The sequence below is a fragment of the Theobroma cacao genome, chromosome 2 (assembly GCF_053813885.1).
Source record: "Theobroma cacao isolate CCN51 chromosome 2, ASM5381388v1, whole genome shotgun sequence".
NCBI lineage: Eukaryota > Viridiplantae > Streptophyta > Magnoliopsida > Malvales > Malvaceae > Theobroma > Theobroma cacao.
The window spans coordinates 43,679,725-43,698,964 of record NC_142640.1 but is presented as its reverse complement, the minus strand read 5'-3'; the positions used below and the strand labels follow the sequence as shown (position 1 = coordinate 43,698,964).

Genomic DNA, 19,240 nt, shown 5'->3' with positions numbered 1-19,240 from the left:
TCAACCATCGAGTTTTGTGTTTTTTAACACTTAAAAATTAATGATGGTAAAACTAAAAATATGCTCAAGTTAAAGTTAGAGGTCCATACTTTTTCAAGGTAAAACAAGTTTTTTTTTTATGGTAATAAAGATTTTTCATTTAAAGTGAAGGAAAAGAAAATTTTCTCCCCTTGCAGATACACCACCTTATCAGTATATAACATACACGGATATTGCCTGATATAAGTGCTAGGAACAGCATGATTAAAGCATCAACGCAGCGGAATAAATAAAAAAAATTTAAATAAAATAAAACCCATGCCTCCTACCTTTGGATCACCTTGGTTGTTTAATGCAAAGTTAAGCATCACATAAAATAAAAAAAAAGTTTTAACTTTCCAAATGATATCGTAATCAAATGGATTCCTTTTGGTGACAAAAAATGAACACCTTTTGTGTGAAAGAATCCGAACCACTTAATCACTTGACCTCCAATGATGCACACACGATTGTAACGGATTCTTCTCAAAAAGAGAGCTTTATACTACGGGCTTGTGCTAGCAAGTGGACAACGATTTGTCATCTTTTCTTCTTTGATTTCCAACAAAGAATCAAATGAGAAGTTTTCAAAAGAAAATAAACTTCTCAAAAGCGACAGCACTCAAGAGAAAAATCTTTTTTTTTCTCCTTAAAAAAAAAAAGAGTGGCTATAATGTGATATTTATATCTAGGTTTAACTTATTGAAATTTGCAAAATAAGTCTTTAATATTATAACAATTATAATATTTAACCAATACCTAATTAAAATCTTTTAATTAAGTCTTTAGTAGTTAAAACCTAGAATTTGATTTAACTCTAACTTAAATCATCACACTCTCAATTTAATCCAAATTGCAACCTTTATGTGTGACTCATTAGGTTCCTAACATGTTGGCAATGGAATTGAATTATGATATTATTAATTAATTAATTTAAATGAATTATATTCAATTTTAAATTAACTAACTCAATTCTATAGACCATTATTGGCATCTAGCAATGTATCATGGCCACCTAATTGTTAGGAAAGTCAAAGGATTCTTTGACAACCTTTCAGTGTACAGTTTTTCAGTGCAATTCATTCTTTCATCATATATCCCAAAGATGATAAGAGCTTGATGCAGTGCCTACTCTTATTGATCTCCATATTTGTTCTTGCAGTTAGATCATTAGCTTTATGGAGACTTATGAAACTCATTTTATAATCTCCTAATCACCTTGGCCAAGGATTTGATTAAGCTAATATCAACCAAGAACTAATAAGATATTTTCCCTTGAATCACTTGGGGTGATAATTCCTATTTTGACCACTCATTTGCCTTCATATGTTTCATACTAAACTCAAAAACATCCTGTTCTGGCATTCTTGATTAGGCACCCATAAGGATGAAATCAAAGAATAGTACTCCATATGCAAAAAAATCTAGTGTCTCAAGTTTAGGGAGTAGTTGATAATTCTATTTTATAGAATTATTTTATTCCAATTTTATTATTAAATATTAACTAAGTCTTCAATTTTTAATTATAATTTACTTATTTTTAGTTGTTTTTATAATTAGATTACTTTTAAGTTAGTTATTTTAATTTTATATTATTTCTTTTAATTTGGTTATGATTTATTAGTTTTTATATTTCTTTTGTAGGATTAAAAGTGATTGGGCTTAATTTTGAAAAGTAAGATGTTAAAAGACCTAGAATCTGCTTACATATGCTTCAGTATTTTGGCCATATCTAGCGGTACAGGACTCCAAATGATGTGATTCATAGATCAGTGGAAAGCTAGAGATAGAGCTACAACTTTTATGAAGATTACTTTGCACAGTTCTGCCTTGAAGATAGAGAAAATCACGTCGGAAAATAGATAGATGTACTGTGCCGGAAATGAAAATTTGTAAAGATTGACAATTGAATTTTGGGCCTCTTATTATACTTTTAATTCCAATTAAACCCTAGGCAACTTAAGAAACTTTAGATTAAGTTTAGTAGTATAAATAGGATATGTTTAACAACATTAGCCAGAGAACCTTTGGGAGATTCAAGAAACTAGAAGTTAAGGCTGAAACTCGGAGATCAAGACTGTAAATTTGGTTTTGTTTTATTCCTTAGCTTTTATCGTTCTTGATACTTTCAATGGTTGAATTTTATACAATGTTATTTTATTTTGCGATTATGAGTTGCTAAATTTCTTTTTCTAGGATTGCAATTGAACTCACATGTAGTTTAAGTTTTTAATCTTTGTCTTACTTATTTTCAATGGGATTTGAATTGTTTATTCCAATTTGTTCTTAATGCTTTTAATTGCTTGGCCACCAATAAATTGATTTAGGAACCTAAACAAATTTGAGAAAAGAAGTTTAGTAGACTAAAATTAGGATAGCATATGATCATATTAATTGATTTGCGTATAGGATAGGGATATACCAATAGGCCATATGTAGCCAGATTAGAGTCTGAACTTAATAAGTCTATTTTAATTTCAATTCACATAGGGATATAGTGTTTTGATTAAAATAGATATTTTTATAGGACGAGTCGGAAGACCATTATAAATAATTAAGGACTCTAGGTTAGCAATTCAACCCCTTGAAATAAGTTAAGGAAGAGAGGTAAGATTTAGATGAAGTGTAAGGGATATTGTAATCCTAGGCCTGTTTAATTTGATATTTTCTAAAGTATTATTATTTTAATTTTTTTTCTTATATGTTTTAATTTTAGTTAATTAATTAATTTTAATTATTTGAATAAGATTGAATTGTTCTAATTTTAGTAATTAGTAAAGTTTTAAAGTAATTCCCTGTGGGATCAATACCCTACTTGCTAATATACTATCCATTCATACGTATACTTGCGCAATAAAATTTTAACTGACAAGTTTTTGGCGTCGTTGCCGAGGAATTGTTTTTACAATTTTTACTAATACTAATACCAAGCAATTTGGTCTTACTTCAAATTTTATTTTTCTTGTTTTAATTTTAGATTTTGTTTATCTTGTAGATATATTTGGTCATTGTATGCAAAGAAGAGACAACTTTAATCTTGTTCCTTTTGATCTTGAGATAGAAAGAACTTTTAGAAGGCATCGAAGGGAAAATTTACAAGTTGCAGCTTTAAATCAGATAATGGCCGAGGATAACATTAATAATGGCAATAATGCCATTAATATGGTTCCCGAAGCAAATAGAGCATTGCGAGATTATGTTATTCCTCTGTTGCAAGGTTTACACCAAAGCATTATGAGACCTTCCATCAATGCGAATAATTTCGAAATTAAATCAGCTTACATTCAAATGATCCAGTATTCAGTCCAATTTAGTGGGTTACCCACCGATGATCCTAATGCTCATTTGATAAATTTCTTGGAGATTTATGATACCTTTAAATACAATGGTGTAACTAACGATGCTATTAGATTGAGACTGTTTCCATTCTCTCTGCGAGATAAAGTAAAAAGCTGGCTTAATTCACTACCTAATGGGTCTATCACTACATGGGAGGACTTGGCTCAAAAGTTTCTCGCAAAGTTCTTTTAGCCTGTAAAGACTGCAAAGTTGAGGAACGATATCACCTCATTCACACAATTTGATGGTGAGTCCTTGTATGAAGCTTGGGAGAGATTTAAAAAACTATTGCGAAGATGTCCACATCATGGGATTCCTAATTGGTTGCAAGTTCAAACATTCTATAATGGGTTGGTTGGGTCAATTAAAACCACAATTGATGCTGCTGCTGGAGGGGCATTGATGAGTAAGAATGTTGCAGATGCTTATAATTTGTTGGAAGAGATGGCTTCAAATAATTATCAATGGCCTTCAGAAAGGTTGGGTTCGAGAAAAGCTGTTGGAGCCTATGAAATTGATGCAATTGGCAACTTAGCTGCGCAAGTGGCTGCATTATCCAAGAAAATTGACACATTGGGAGTCTATGTAGTTCAAAATTCATGTGTAGTTGGTGAAAATTATGGAGATGGCCATTCAAGTGATCAATGTTCATACGATTCTGCATCAGTCCAATTTGTGGGGAACTTCAACAAGCAGCAGAATAACCCATACTCTAATACATACAATCCTGGTTGGAGAAACCACCCAAACTTTTCATGGAACAACAATACAGGGCCTTCCAATTCAAACCCCAACGTGCCTCCTGGTTTTCAACAACAATCTAGACCACCAATTCCTGAAAAGAAGTCCCAAGTGGAAGAACTTATCTTGCAATATATGTCGAAAACTGATCCCATAATTCAGAGCTATGGAGCCTCCTTGAGAAATCTTGAGACCCAAATGGGACAACTTGCAAACTCCATCAACAGTAGACCCCAAGGTGCCTTACCAAGTGATATAGAAGTCAATCCTAAAGGTAAGGAACCTTGTAATGCAGTTACACTTAGGAGTGGAAAAGAAGTCGGAAGGGTGAATGAAAAATCAATTGAATCTTCAAAGGAGCATATAGATGATGACAAGGCAATTGTTGAGAAAGAAGTTAAAGAGGAAAAGACAGATAATGGGCAAGCTAAAAATCAAGGGAATTTTGAAGCAAATTATCCTCCACCACCATTCTCATAAAGGTTGAAAAAACAAAAGCTTGATAAACAGTTTGAGAAATTCCTCAATTTCTTCAAGAAACTCCACATGAACATTTTTGCTGAAGCTTTGGAAAACATGCAAAGTTATGTCAAATTCCTGAAAGACATCTTAAATAAGAAGAAGAAACTGGAAGATTTTGAAACAGTGGCACTTACTAAGGAGTGCAGCGTAATAATTCAGAACAAGCTTCCACCAAAACTTAAAGATCTAGGGAGTTTTTCTATAACTTGTACTATTGGTAGATTTAAATTTACTAAAGCTTTATGTGATTTGGGTGTAGGTGTTTCAATCATGCCTTTGTCAATTGCTGAGAAAATTGGACTTAATGAGATACAACCTACCACAGTTTCTTTGCAATTAGCAGATAGAACAATCAGGCATCCTGTTGGGATTATTGAGGATGTATTGGTTAAAGTTGGGCATCTTTACATTCTGGTGGACTTCATTGTGCTTGAAATGGAAAAAGATCAATAAATTCCTTTAATCTTGGGACGACCATTCTTGGCTACCACAAGCGCAATCATTGATGTGAGGGAAGGCAAGATAACTTTTAAAGTTGGAGAAGAGGTAGTTGAGTTTAATATTTTCAATGCAAATAAACATCCTAGCTCTACAAATTGTTGCTATAGAGTGGAGCTAATTGATGAAGGAAAAGGTGAACCTAATTCTCCACCTATAAGTGAGCAAGCACCAATCTTTGAGTTTAAGCCACCACCTCCGCTTGTGAGAGTTGAGCAATCACCAACAGAGCATCCTCCACCACCATCTAATTGTCCTTTTGAGATTGGACAACAAGTAATGTTGCTTTCTAGATCATATTTCAAGCTTTTTCCATGGAAATGCAAAGAAAGATGGTGGGGTCCTTTCAAAGTAGTAAAAGCTTATCCTTGTGGAATAATTGAGATTTATAGTGAGGATACAAGAACAACCATGGTTAATGGGATGAGCCTTAGACCATATTTCGAGGACGAAGAACTAAAAAAGGGGGCACTATAGTCAAGCTAGTGACTATAAACGAGCGCTTCTTAGGAGGCAACCCAAGTTTCTAAACTTTACTTATTTTAACTTTTATTTTATTTAATTTCTTTAGTTTAGTTAGAATTTATTTCTTTTGATTTACTAATTTTTTTTATGGTTCCTTTTGCAAGTAAAAAAAAAAAATCAGCGTTGCAGCATGAAACAGAATGTTTCAGCACCGCAGCCCTCAAAGCGAGAGCCGCGATGCTAGACGAAGCAACAAATAGTCGCTGAAACAGAATGTTTCAACACCGTGGCCCTTAAAGGGAGAGTCGTGGTGCTAAACAAAGAAAAGATTGGCAGAAAAGTTGAACGCCGCGGCGCTCAACCCTAAGAGCCGCGACGCTCAACCCTGAGAGCCGCGGCGCTCAACCTTGAGAGCGAGGCACTCAAACCAGAAGCGTAAAGCTTCGGGTGAAAAAATATTATGCGCTGCGACCTTTTAAAATATTTTTTTTTATTTTTTTATTTATATTTTCTTTTTCTTTTTCTTTTCTTCTTTTGTCACTCTTCTTCTTCTTCAACTACCATCCCTACTCCCATTATTCCTCTTCTTGCCAATCTCTTGCCTTCCTTTGTCTTCTCTTTTTCACTCCAAATTTTTGCATTTTCTTTTTACTTGGATTTTTTTTATTTTTATTTTTATTTTTTGAAATCCTGCACTCCTAAGGTTAGTACTCCTTCAAACACTTGGTTTTCAATTATTTTGTGTAAAGAAAGGATGAGGTTTGTGTTAATGGCAAACTTTATAATTTTTTAACCTTGAATGAATCAATTGTGCATGTTTGTTAATGAGTTTTTCAGACTTCCTCATGATTAATGCTTAGAGTGTCGAAAATTTTGAAGATTAGTGCCAATTTCTTGTTACCCATATAATGGATTCATGAACTTTTCGTTTGCTACATATCTAATTGATGAATGCTTTGTTGCTGAGAGTTGATGATGGGTGGAGGCCATGCGGAGGACATGCAGACTGCAGCTTCAGAGTAGGGGAGTATTCTTGTCCTTTTTCTTTTATTTTCTTTTATCACATTAAGGTCAATGTTCATTCTAAGTTTGGGGGAGTAGTTATATCTTGCATGTTTTATTTATATTTCGCATGTTTTGTTGTGTTTTTTTTTTAAAAAAAGTTGAGATAGTTGCACCTCATCCATGATTTTCCCAATCCCAAGATGATATTATCTTTTGATTCTTAGCTTTTGGGAAGCATATAGTTATGATTTAATTTTATGTGATATTCTTGTGTTAGCTTTATTTTAGAATGTGACTTCCAACAAATTGAGCACTATACTCTTTTACTTAGAATTTTTATGCGATTAGAGAAAGTTTATGTTGATGAAAAAGTATAGTGAAGTCAAGAATTCTAGAATTTGCTAGATTTTCTCTCGAGGCGAAATCTTAGATAACACTTAGGATAAGAAGTGATTTAGGCCATCTTTGGACCGTTTGAGCCTTTTTTAGCCTACCTTATTATATTTATCCTTAGTCACCCTTTTTGAGCCTAATTTACCTTTTCTTTGTAATTACACAGTTATATTAGCCTTGGCCTTTTTATTTAATTCCAGCAATTTGAACCTTTCACCCTCTAAGTATTTTAATCTTTCTAAAGAACGGTTTGAGCTTAAAGATAAATTGAAGGAGAAAGGTGTGAAAAAATAAAAAGAAGTGATGGTTGTTAGCAAAATTATCCCTAGTTTATAATTATCAAAAAATAAGTTTGGGGGTTAAAAAAAATAAAAAGATGAAGAAAGAAAAAAAGTGTTATGTACAAAGGAAAGTTTACTTCAAGTTTGGGGGTGTCATATAAAAAAAATTTGAGCTTTTTATGTGTCCTAGATTGATTAAGTGCTTAGGGTGAATTTGAGCCTAAATATATCCTTTATCATACCTTCACCTTAGCCTTACATTACAAGCTTGATAAAGACCTATTGATCCTTGAATAAGTGTTACTCTACATTAGAGAAGAGAGAGATGAAAAGCAAACCTATGGGATTATAGTACTAATCTATGCTTAGAATTGGCATAAACTAATCCAAATTGCATGATATTCTTTGTAAGAAAGCATTCACACAGACAGAAGTCCATTCGAAAAATAAGTTTTCACTTAAATTGATGCATGAATTTAAGGATTAGTTATATGTTACCTTATGTTGGAATTGTAGTTAATTTCTAAGAAAAAAAATTGAGAAATCATGATTTGGTACTTCTATCTCTTGTTCAAAAATTTTTTATGTTTATTATTTTTTTGTAATTTTCTTTTGCTCGAGGACTAGCAAAATCTTAAGTTTGGGAGTGTGATAATTATATTTTATAGAATTATTTTATTCTAATATTATTATTAAATATTAACTAAGTCCTCAATTTTTAATTATAATTTACTTATTTTTAGTTGTTTTTATAATTAGGTTACTTTTAAATTAGTTATTTTAATTTTATATTATTCCTTTTAATTTGGTTATGATTTATTAGTTTTTATATTTCTTTTGTAGGATTAAAAGTGATTGGGCTTAATTTTGAAAAGTAAGATGTTAAAAGACCTAGAATCTACTTGCATATGCTTCTGTATTTTGGCTATATCTCGAGCTACAAGACTCCAAATAATGAGATTCATAGATCAGTGGAAAGCTAAGAGACAGAGCTACAACTTTCATGAAGATTGCTTTTCCTAGTTCTGCTTCGAAAATAGAGAAAATTATATCGGAAAATAGCTAGACGTACTGTGTTGGGAATGGAAATTTGTAAAGATTGACAATTGAATTTTGGGCCTCTTATTATACTTTTAAGCCCAATTAAACCCTAGGTCAGCTTAAGGAACTTTAGGTTAAGTTTATTAGTATAAATAGGATATGTTTAACAACATTAGCTAGAGAACCTTTGGGAGATTCAAGAAATTAGAAGTTAAGGCTGAAACTTGGAGATCAAGACGACAAATATTATTTTATTTTATTCCTTAGCTTCTATCGTTCATGATACTTTCAATGGTTGAATTTTATACAACGTTATTTTATTTTGCGATTATGAGTAGCTAAATTTCTTTTTCTAGGATTGCAATTGAACTCACATGTAGTCTAAGTCTTTAATCTTTGTCTTACTTATTTTCAATGAGATTTGAATTGTTTATTCCAATTTGTTTTTAATGCTTTTAATTGCTTGGCCACCAATTAAATTGATTGAGGAACCTAAACAAACTTGGGAAAGGGAGTTTAGAGTAGACTAAAATTGGGATAGCATATGATTATATTAATTGATTTGTGTATAGGATAGGGATATACCAATAGGCCATATGTAGCCAGATTAGAGCTTGAACTTAATGAGTCTGTTTTAATTTCAATTCACATAGGGATATAGTGTTTTGATTAAAATAGATATTTTTATAGGACAAGTCGGGAGACCCTTATAAATAATTGAGGACTCTAGGTTAGCAATTCAATCCCTTAAAATAAGTTAAGGAAGAGAGGTAAGATTTAGATGAAGTATGAGGGATATTGTAATCCTAGGCCTGTTTGATTTGATATTTTCTAAAGTATTTTTATTTTAATTTTTTTTCTTATTGATTTTAATTTTAGTTAATTAGTTTTAGTTAATTAATTAATTTTAATTTTTTGAATAAGATTGAATTATTCTAATTTTAGTAATTAGTAAAGTTTTAGAGCAATTCCCTGTGGGATCGATACCTGCTTGTTAATATATTATCTATTCGATACGTATACTTGCATAGTAGGATTTTAACTAACAGTAGTTACAGAATTGACACATGAGAAGTATTGCATAGACACTTGAGTGAAATACCAAATGCACTTCTCATGGCGGGTCATGTTCAATGAACTCGCTATCCCATGGCAAACACCCACATGCTAGTTTCGAGTATCTCTATACTTCAACCTATGAAAACGATTACTTACTTCACAAGTAAGGAACATAACATGTGCCAATCTTTGAGCATTATTGATACCCTGTTTCAATAATACAATGATCAGGAACTTTTAAGAACAATACTTTAATGCATAAGGATCTCATAATTATATCCCAATATAATTCCTTTGCAAGGCATATATAGTTCCATGGGCTTTATCTGCATAAGTACAAAAAGTAATTAAATGACAAACTTATGGATAAAGAACTACCTTAATGTTATTATGAATAATAAAATGTCATACATGAATATCTCAAAATTGCAGTTCCCATACAACCACAGATTGGCTTGAAGGGCTTATATTAGCAATCTCCCACTAGCACTAAAGCCAATCACCTATGTATCTAATACCAATGTTCTCAACATGATGATTATGCTTTTGTTGGGACAGTGCTTTAGTGAAAGGATCAACAATATTATCCACAGTGGGTATACGCTCTATACAAATGTCTCCTCTTCTAATGATCTCTCTGATCACATGGTAACGTCGTAATACATGTTTGGATTTCTAATCAGACCTTGGTTCCTTTGCTTGTGCAATGGCTCCATTGTTATCACATTACAAAGGTATTGGATCAATAATGCTAGGAATCACATCTAGTTTAGTAATGTTCTTAATCCAAATTGCCTCTTTCACTACCTCAGACCCAAAGATGTATTCGGCCTCGATTGTAGAATTTGCAGTTGTCTCTTGTTTGGAACTCACTTCTTAATCCAACTCACAGCACCTCCATTGAGTGTGAATACATATCCACTTTGCGACTTGCTATCATCTTTGTCAGTTTGAAAGCTTGCATCCATATAACCCCTAACTTGGAGTTCATTTCCTTTATAAACCAGAAATACATCCTTAGTTCTTCGTAAGTACTTCAAGATGTTTTTCACAACTATCTAGTGACTTTCACCAAGATTAGCTTGGTATCTACTCGTGACACTTAAAGCATAAGATACATCCGGTCTAGTGCAAAACATCGTATACATGATAGATCCTATTGATGAAGCATATAGGATCTTATCCATGCGATCTCTCTCTTCTTGATTCTTTGGAGAGATAGATGCCTTGTGACATAAGCAAGTGTCCCTTATTGGACTTCATCATGCTAAACCTCTTTAGCACCTTGTCTATGTATATGGATTGGGAAAGACCTAGCAACCTTTTAGATCTACCTCTATAGATCTTTATTCTTAGAATGTAAGTTGCTTCTCCCAAATCCTTCATGGAGAATTGTTTGGACAGCCAAATCTTTGTAGATTGTAGCAATGGTATATCATTTCCTATGAGCAATATGTCATCAACATATAACACTAGGAAAATTATGGCACTCCCACTAAACCTTTTATAGACACATGGTTTATCCTCATTTTTTATGAAGTCAAACCCTTTTACAGCTTCATCAAAACAGATGTTCCAACTCTAAGAAGCTTGCTTAAGTCCATAAATGGACTTTTGAAGCTTGCACACCTTATTAGCATTAGCATTGGATATAAAACCTTTAGGTTGTGTCATGTACACTTCCTCTCGCAAGTTTCCATTAAGGAATGCAGTTTTTACATCCATTTGCCATATTTCATAATCATGGTATGCAGCAATTGCAAGCAAAATCCTAATGGATTTAAGCATAGCAACTAGTGAAAATGTTTCTTCAAAGTCAATACCTTGTCTTTGTTTGTAACCTTTTGCTATCAGTCTAGCTTTAAAGGTTTACACATTGCCATCTACATCAATCTTTCTCTTAAAGACCCACTTGCACCCAATGGGTTTTATCCATTCAGGTGAATCCACCAAAGTCCATACTTTGTTGGTATCCATGGCATCCATTTCAGATTTCATGGCTTCTAGCCATTTCTCATAATCGATGTCCAACATCGCCTCCTCGTAAGTTGTAGGCTCATCATTTATGGGCAATGCGTCCCTTTCCAAGAGAAATCCATATCTCTTTGGAGCTTGACGTATTCTACTAGATCTTTTGAGTGGTTGTGCCTCTTGAGATTGTGGTTGTACATTAGATGTCACAATTTCAAGCTCAAGTTCTAATGGAATGTTAATTTGTGGGTCTCGAACTTCTTCAAGTACAACTTTACTCCCACTAGCCCTTTCATTTAAGAACTCTTTCTCAAGGAAAGTGACATGCCTTGAGACAAACACCTTTTGCTCAATGGGATTATAAAAATAGTATCCGTGTGTTTCTTTAGGATATTCCACAAATTTACATTTGTCTGATCTCGCTTCTAGCTTATCAGACATTATACACTTCACATAAGCAGTACATCCCCAAATCCTAGCATAAGACAAGTTAGGCCTTTTCCCACTCTATATCTCATATGGTGTCTTATCAACTGATTTGGTAAGAACCTGGTTCAGTATGCGCGCAGCAGTTTCTAGGGCATATCCCCAGAAAGATATAGGAAGATCTACACGACTCATCATGGATTGAACCATGTCTAATAATGTTTGATTCCTTCTCTCAAACACCCCATTGTGATGTGGAGTCCTTGGAGGAGTCTATTGTGTGAGAATCCCATTCTCTTTCAAATAATCCTAAAACTCTTGGCTAAGATATTCTCCTCCTCGATCAGATCTAAGAGTGAGAATACTTTTCTCAGTTTGTTTCTCAACCTTCGCTATGTATTCTTTGAACTTGTCAAAGGATTCGGATTTATATTTCATCAAATATACATAACCATAGCGAGAATGGTCATCTGTGAAGATGATGAAGTAAGAGTATCCTCTTCTAGCACTAGTATTCATAGGACCACATACATCTGAATGTACAAGTCCTAGTAACACCTCAGCTCGTTCACCCTTCTTGGTGAAAGGCGACTTGGTCATCTTACCAAGGAGACAACACTCACATGTTCTATAAGATTCATAATTAAATGGATCGATATAACCTTATTTGTGTAATTTGGTTAAGCAAGTCTCACTTATGTGTCCAAGCCTACAGTGCTAGATGTAAGATAGTTTTGGATCATCTTTCTTTGCTTTCTTGACCTCTATATTAAATATGGGTCTCCTGGGATCAAGAATATAGAGACTGTTCGAATGTGTCCCTGCACCATAATGCATCTCTCCCTTCGAGAAAGAACAACAATTACCCTTAATGCAAAATTCAATATCATCATATATTGCCAAGTATGACACATATATGATATTTCGAGATATGGAAGGAACATAGTAGCAGTCTCTTAATTCCAAGATCAACCCAGAAGGTAAAGGTATAGTAACTATCCCCATAGCCGTTGCAACAACCTTTGCTCCATTTCCTACTCTTAGGACCACCTCTCCCTTTGTTAATATTCTACTCTTTTCCAGCACCTTCATGTCATTACATAAGTGTGACCCACTTCTAGTATCTAATACCCATGATGATCGAACAATAATAGACAGATTTACTTCAATCATATACATGGTCAAAGGTGAAACTTCTACAAGTTTCTTATTCTTTGACCTTGTCAAGAAGGCAAGGATTTCTTCCTTAATGACATCTATTCTAAATAGATATTTGAGAACATTTTTGAACTTGATACACTAATCCAAACATTTTGGCCCTAATTTCATCATGACATCAAGTATGCTGCGCAAAGTAATGTGTATTCGCATTCTAACAACTTAGACATTTAAAGAATGTTTATGAGTGATCATGTATTATAATCAATTCAGATGAGATAGTAAATCGTAAATTGATTGCTCCCATTATTTTCTTCAAGATAACCCTCCATATCACCTCGAGAGATCTCTACAAGGATTCTCTTTGTGGGTTAAGATCCTTATCCATTCTAATCATGACCTTGAGTGTGCTCAACAAGCCATGATAGCTGGATTAGGTAAGTAACTGAGCTTACCAATTTTATCTCTATACAACTCCTAGATCAGCTAGGTGACAACACATTGCCTAAACATATCATTTATGTTTTGCCTAGCCATTGCCTCTAGTTTCCATAATAATCAAGTTTCTAAACATCTGAATTTTATACAACTAGTTGAGTAAGACCCACCAATAGCTTAAACATATTCATGTAAAAGTGTAACCTTAAGTGTGCTCAACAAGTCTCCGATTAAAAGATCAGCTAGGTTATCTTGCTATATGGTGGAAGGCAACTTAATCATGCGTGACATGTGACTCAGTATTTACCGAGGGATTTTCTTATTTTTAACTTAGTTAAGGTCTTATCTTTGCATGCATAGCATTTATTAATTGCATAAATAAATCTATCTCATGCATACTACTTTGGATGATTATAGACTTTATCTATACTAATTTCCTTGAGCCATCGAAGGAAATTAGCTTGGTCAAACCTAGGGGATAACATACAATATATTGTAATCTTCCTCTTTGTATCTTCATGGCGCCTTTAGGTCTTCATCTTCGAATTGTAAAATAACTCCTAAACTAATCCTAATTCTACACTTATATGTAACTAATTACATTTTAGTAAAAAAACCTCGTGGTACATCTGAGGGGAGTCAAGTGAGAAAAAAATTTTACAATCCCTGAAAATCAAGAGAAAGGCAGGGTGCGCAGACCCTATTTAATAAATAAATACCATGATACAATTTAACCATACATCCACAATCATATTGGGCCTAGTCCATAATCATCCACATTCATCCATCCAGATGAACATAAAATTAAAACTATGTCTTATTCTAATTGTTAATCATATGAGGCATCCGAAATTAGTGTACAACTAATTTCGAGTTCATTTTTTAATTCCATGTATGTAAACAATTTTCCATATATGGAAAGTCTTTACTAATCAGTATTAGTAATATTATCCATTCCTAACCTCATTAGGATTAGAATTAAAATATTATTACAGATTAAAACATTTTTAATTTGTAATCTTTAAACGTTTTAAAAAACTTTTACTAATCCTTTTAAATTAAAGATTATGTGTCTTCAATTATCTAATCTCATTAGATAATTTAAATATAATATTTAAGACAACATTATCTTTAATTATATTTAATTGTCCTATTCAAATTTCACTTCTTAAAAGAAGGAAATTAATTCATGATATTTATCTTGCCAATATTTATCACACTCCCATATTTGTAGGAATCAAATTTCTAAATTTATGAATGTGATTAATTAAATCCTGATATCCTTATTTTAAGGAATCAAATTCCCTAATTTAAATATATCAAAATTTATCTTTCTGGAACTTTTCCATAAGATATTGTTTATTAAATTAGAGTTTTTAATTGCACCAATTTAGGCTGCAAATATGGACACTAAAATCCCAAAAACTATGACTTTACAATATTCTGGCAGCAGTGTACCAGTCACAGTTTTATGGCTTGATGCAGCATCAAATCAGGGAATTTAATTCCCAAATTTTAACCATGGTCAGCTAACATATGGAACCTTTCCATATTAAAATTTCATAATTTTTGGACTTGATTTAGCTGGTCAAAACCCCAAAAAAACGCAGCCTATGTATCCTGTACATAGCTGCAGTTTTTGGGTTGCATATGTGGCATTATGATGGCATAAATCAAGGGATTGAATCCCTTAATTTTAGTGATCTTTCCAAGCATCTTTTGAACATATTCAAACTTCATAATTTATTCAAAAAGGTACAATAATTGCACAATTTTAGGACTCTTTGAAGATGACTTTCTTAGCAAAATCGTGACCTAAAACTACTGTTGGCAGCAATGGTTTCAGCCATGATTTCACAGCCTTTCCTTTACCATTTTCAGCTGGTAATTAATCATATTGAAACAATTGCAATGCAGATTACTTCCAAATTTTTCAGAATTTTTGGAGGCTTTTAGACCCCTGTTAAAAATTGAAAATCAATCCATATGCAAATCTAGACAGAATCGAATTCTATCACCAAACCGCATCTTGTTTTCCATGTATTCGAATCCTTTTCTTGCCAAACTCTTTTGTGCATCTCATGCACATATTGTTCTGCAAAATTGAGACACTTAAACAAAATTAGTTGCCGAAACAAATAAGTATTAAAAATCAAAACTCGAATATGTGATAAACTACTTTAAAACATAATCAAAATTTAACACTTATTTGCTCTCTTCCAAATACCTCACATCCAATCAAAATTGAAATTAAACAATAATAAGACATACCTATGTATTAAAACGAGCCAAAAGAAGCTCTGATACCACTGTTAGGAATGACATGATTAGAGCATCAACGCAACTGAATAAATAAAAAAAAATGAAATAAAATAAAACTCATGCCTCTTACTTTTGGATCACCTTAGTTGTTTAATGCAAAGTTAAGCATCACATAAAATCAAAAAAAGTTTTACCTTTCCAAATGATATCGTAATTAAATGGATTCTTTTTTATGACAAAACGTGAACACTTTTTGTATGAAAGAATACCAATCACTCAATCGTTTGGCCTCCAATGATGCATACACGATTGCAAAGGATCCTTCTCAATGAGAGAGCTTTATGGCACGGGCTTGTGCTAGCAAGTGGACAATGATTTGTCCTCTTTTCTTCTTTGATTTCCAGTAAAGAATCAAAGGAGAAGTTTTCAAAAGAAAATAAACTTCTCAAGAGTGGCAGCACTCAAGAGAAAAATCTTTTTTTTTTCTCTTTCAAAAAAAAGAGTGGCTATAATGTGATATTTATATCTAGGTTTAACTTATTGAAATTTGCAAAATAAGTCCTTAATATTATAAAATTATAATATTTAACCAATACCTAATTAAATTTTTTTAATTAGATCCTTAGTAGTTAAAACCTAGAATTTGATTTTAAGTCTAACTTAAATCATCACACTCTCAATTTAATCCAAATTGCAGCCTTTGTGTGTGACCCATTAAGTTCATAACATGTTGGTAATGGAATTAAATTATAATATTATTAATTAATTAATTTAAATGAATAATATTCAATTTTAAATTAACTAATTCAATTTCATAGACCATGATTAGCATCTAGCAATGCATCATGACCACCCAATTATTAGGAGAGTCAAAGGATTCTTTGACAACCTTTCAGTGTACAGTTTTTCAGTGCAATTCATTCTCTCATCATATATCCCAAAGATGATAAGAGCTTAGTGCAGTGCCTACTCTTATTAATCTCCATATTTGTTCTTGCAATTAGATCATTAGCTTTATGGAGACTTATGAAACTCATTTCATAATCTCCTAATTACCTTGGCCAAGGATTTAAGCTAATATCAATCAAGAACTAATGAGATATTTTCCCTTGAATCACTTGAGATGATGATTCCTATCTTGACCACTCATTTGCCTTCATATGTTTCATACTATACTCAAAAACATCCTGTTTTGGCATCCTTGATTAGGCACCCATAAAGATGAAATCAAAGCATAGTACTCCACATACAAAACTATCTGTTGTCTCAAGTCTAGGGAGTAGTTGATAATTCTATTTTATAGAATTATTTTATTCCAATTTTATTATTAAATATTAAGTAAGTCCTCAATTTTTAATTATAATTTACTTATTTTTAGTTATTTTTATAATTAGGTTACTTTTAAGTTAGTTATTTTAATTTTATGTTATTCCTTTTAATTTGGTTATGATTTATTAGTTTTTATATTTCTTTTGTAGGATTAAAAGTGATTGAGCTTAATTTTGGAAAGTAAGATGTTAAAAGATCCAGAATCTGTTTGCATATGCTTCAGTATTTTGGCCATGTCTCGAGCTACAGAACTCCAAATGATGTGATTCATGGATCAGTGGAAAGCTAAGAGACAGAGCTACAATTTTTATGAAGATTACTTTGCCCAGTTCTGCCTTGAAGATGGAGAAAATCACGTCGAAAAATAGCTAAACGTACTATATCGAGAATATAAATTTGTAAAGATTGACAATTGAATTTTGGGCCTCTTATTATACTTTTAAGCCCAATTAAATCCTAGGTCAGCTTAAGGAACTTTAAGTTAAGTTTATTAGTATAAATAGGATATGTTTAACAACATTAGCCAGAGAACCTTTGGGAGATTCAAGAAACTAGAAGTTGAGGTTGAAACTTGGAGATCAAGACGACAAATATTGTTTTGTTTTGTTCCTTAGCTTTTATCGTTCTTGATACTTTCAATGGTTGAATTTTATACAATGTTATTTTATTTTGCGATTATGAGTAACTAAATTTCTTTTTCTAGGATTGCAATTGTCTAAGTTTTTAATCTCTGTCTTACTTATTTTCAATGGAATTTAAATTGTTTATTCCAATTTGTTCTTAATGCTTTTAATTGCTTGGCCACCAATTAAATTGATTTAGGAATCTAAACAAACTTGGGAAAGAGAGTTTAGAGTAGACTAAAATTAGGATAGCATATGATCATATTAATTGATTTGCGTATAGGATAGGAATATACCAATAGGCCATATGTAGCTAGATTAGAGCCTGAACTTAATGAGTCTATTTTAATTTCGATTCACATAGGGATATAGTGTTTTGATTAAAATAGATATTTTTATAAGACGAGTCGGAAGACCATTATAAATAATTGATGACTCTAGGTTAGCAATTCAACCCGTTGAAATAAGTTAAAGAAAAGATGTAAGATTTAGATGAAGTGTAAGGAATATTGTAATCCTAAACCTGTTTGATTTGATATTTTCTAAAGTATTATTATTTTAATTTTTTTTCTTATTGGTTTTAATTTTAGTTAATTAGTTTTAGTTAATTAATTAATTTTAATTGTTTGAATAAGATTGAATTGCTCTAATTTTTTTTTTTTTGAGTTGTCTACTTATACTCGCACTTCTTGCACCAACCTCCTCATACTTTACAAGTTTTTTTACATTAAGAAAAAAAGTGATTACAAGTCTCCATTTTTGAAGTACACAAAACACATAGTAATGAATTTTCTTGTAATACCTTCCTTTTTGCTAATTCTTCCTTCACTGCTATTTTACTATGGATCAATTGTTTAGAGTAAATCTTGCCCACACTAAACTCTATATTTTGTCTAATGTTTCATTAGTAACAAGAATATACTTACAAAATGATTTGACAATGTACTCCCCATTTATTTTTCTTTTCCAAACTATACCATCTTTAAGTTTCTTGCTCAACGGAAACTCGCCTAACAATCTTTCTACCTGCTGCCAATTGAAAGTTTGCCTCCTAAGTTGGCTATCCCATATTCAAGTGTCGTTCTCTCATCTCCCATAGTTAGCAATTTTCCCATGTTTATTAATGGCTAAAGCAAAGATCCTTTGAAAGCTTTGTGCCAGAATCATGCCTTCGATTCATTCCTCGCTTTAGAACCAAATGCTATCACCATTTCCAACTAAAAATCAATATTAGAAGACACCTGCAAGAAATATTTGTTAGAAGGGGAAAGGGGATTCATGATTTTTTTTTTCCATAAAGTTGAAACACTCCTATTTTCACTCAAGTTTGGCTGGAGATTCGAATCGTCACTTTTGATTTTTGTCACAATTACTTCTCTCTATAAATTTCCTTTTTCTTTCCCGTACCACCACATCCATTTGTTAAGTAAAGCATAGTTTTGAATTTTCAGGTCAATCACCCCTATATCTCCATATTTCCTATAATTACATACCTTGTTCCATTCGAGATAGTGAATTTTTCTTTTAAGATCCGTAACTCCTCCAAAAACCTTTACTGAATTTTTTCGAGTTCGTTCTTCACTCTACTCGACATCTAGAACAAGGACATAAAGAAGATGTGCAAGTTACATAGCACTGATATAAGTAAAGTAACCTTTCCATCGAAGGACA

The 19,240-nt window shown here is 32.4% G+C and overlaps 1 non-coding gene across 1 annotated transcript; it reads right to left on the bottom strand.

Annotated features, from left to right (window-relative positions):
• Window positions 1–3,564: 3,564 nt before the first annotated feature.
• On the bottom strand, window positions 3,565–3,671 carry LOC148764312 (small nucleolar RNA R71). Its single transcript, XR_016025017.1, has one exon. It is a non-coding gene; the product is annotated as a small nucleolar RNA R71 (small nucleolar RNA).
• Window positions 3,672–19,240: the final 15,569 nt, after the last annotated feature.